The following is a 2,358-nucleotide window of genomic DNA, read 5'->3' as shown; positions in this document are numbered from 1 at the left end:
TCCTGCAAGGAAGCTCTGTAAACAGGAAGGCAAACAGCTCCAAATAGCTTCAGAAATCCCCGGAACTGACCAGATTCCCTAGGTCCCTTCTTCCAAAGAGTAAACAGACCAAGATGCTGCAACCTTTTCAGACAAGACAAAGAAAAAAAAAGACTTTCAGATAGTAAGCCAGGTTGCAAGGGAGACTCTGAGAGCAGACCAACTAACTGCCTGGCAGAAGCAGAAACCAGCCAAACTGCCTGGAAGCGGTTTAAACCAACTGCCTGTCCTTTCCAAGTGAGTCAGACAAGTGTGCTGCATCTTCCCGGGAAAAGTCTTTTCACTCAAAAGCTGGCTCATGCCTTGAGAGAAGCTTTTGCATCCAAGAGCTGAAGCCAAATCCCCAGAGCAATAGAGAGCAAGGAAACAAGAACCAGTCTACGACCACAGAGAAACAAGTTTTGCTGACCATAAAGTGAGCTTGAAAGCTGGTTGTCTCTCATAGACAACCCACATAATGCCCAGCACATTAATTTCATCATTGTAAAAAAAAAAAAAAAAAAAAAAAACTGAACTGAGAACCCAGCCATACGCACTCAGACTTTCAACCCACAAAACTGTGAACAAATGAACATTGTTGTAAACTATTGTTCCGTGGAAATACATCGAACAGTGATGAAAAGTTTATGGTGTATGTGTGTGTGTGTGGGGGGGGTGTCTCTGCAACTACCATGGCCAGCAGAGTAATGATCCCCAGGAGGCAAGAAGGTTCAACACAACTAACTAGCTGGTGTTGGTTCAAACTTTGAGAGTCTGACATCAGGCAGTTTATTTTAGACATAAAATAACAGCACAATTTGGTGACTTTTTTTCCTAGTGATAAATATTTCAAATCCCATGTGCAAAACAAAGCTAAGGACATTACTACATTGAAACTCTTTGTAAGGTACATGCAACATCTTCCACAAAGATGGGTTTTATAGATTGACCAAGGAACGCAAGCTCCGAATAAGGCTTTGGGGGAAGATTCAGTGTGGTCTCAGTCCCACAGTGCAAAAGTCACCAGGCTGTTAACCATGTCCGCTCCCAGCCTTCTGGGCAAAACTAGGCTATACATCTCTCCCCTTGATGAGCCAACTTTGTATGTTTGCTATTCCTGCTTCTCTTAGGGCTTAGTTGTGAGCCCAAGAACCTCAGTGTCGCCCACAAAAACTAGAACGTGGAGCAAATACAAATGTCAGTTTTTATCAGAATTAGCTGCCTAGTTGGGAGAGAGCTAGCATAGAAGTTATGCGTGCACCTGAGCACGCACAGCATGGCTGTTAAAGGCAATGTCTGCTTTCTCCAGTAGAGCTCATACAATGTGTTTCTCACAGAAATATTGGCACTGATGGAGTGAGGGGTTTACTGGAGCAGAACTCTGCACGTGATAGTATGTTTGTTTTTTCGGGCTCTTCTTCCAGTAGTGGTGTGTCACTCGGCATCCAGAAACCCAAACCACCCCAGTACAGTTAAATGTCGTCCCTCACAAGGGAAAGAGCTGAACAGAGGACACCAAGGCCTACTAGAAGAGCTGTGCAGCTATTACTTAACAATGTGCAGCTAAAAAAAGACGGTATGGCTCTACCAAAGGCTGTCCTAAAACTACTTCATTAACTATATTTCCCAAATTGCATAGCCCTGAGAACCACCAGAGGCACTCGTTGAAAAATGACTCTCCAGTTTACTGTGTAAATCTCACTCTCTAGATTGGAGTGGAGGTCCAAGAAAACCGCTATTCTTAGTTAAGTACCCAAGCAAATACTTCGTCTAGATGAAATTTTGAAAGCATTAGGTGAGGAACCTACTTCGCCATACATATTCATTTAGCGAAAATTCACCACTCCGAACTGTGACTCATGAAAACTCTGATACTGTGCCTCTTACAGAGCTGCAAATATCTGGCTTTGGATAATTCTATCATCTAAGGTATTCTATCAGTCACATAGTGATTTTAAATGGAATTTCCTTTCTTTACCAGAATTACATCTTGAGACATGTTCCATAAAGTGTGTGTGTGTGTTCTATTTCTCTAATATGGGATGCGTTTTGCTGGAGATTTAATCTAGGACCTCATACATGCTATCTATGTAAGCCTTCTACAAATGAACCACATATCCAGCTCGCGGAGTTAATGTTTGTAAATGCTTGGGTGGGCGCCAGCGGAAAAGCGACCTTCTGCAAGAAAGGCTTCTTTCTGCAGGCTCCAAGGCTTCACATTAGCCTAGCCCCACCCCCTTACGACGTCGCCTCGGCCCTGGCCCCGCCCCGCGGCACGCGGCTCACGCCGCTTCTCCCGTGCCCCCGCCTTTTCCTGCAGCCTGTTGCCCCTCCCCCGGG

The sequence above is a fragment of the Mus caroli genome, unplaced genomic scaffold (genome assembly GCF_978045245.1).
Source record: "Mus caroli unplaced genomic scaffold, Mus_caroli_1 scaffold_5, whole genome shotgun sequence".
Lineage (NCBI taxonomy): Eukaryota > Metazoa > Chordata > Mammalia > Rodentia > Muridae > Mus > Mus caroli.
The sequence above is the reverse complement of the archived record's forward strand: the minus strand, read 5'-3'. Positions refer to the sequence as shown.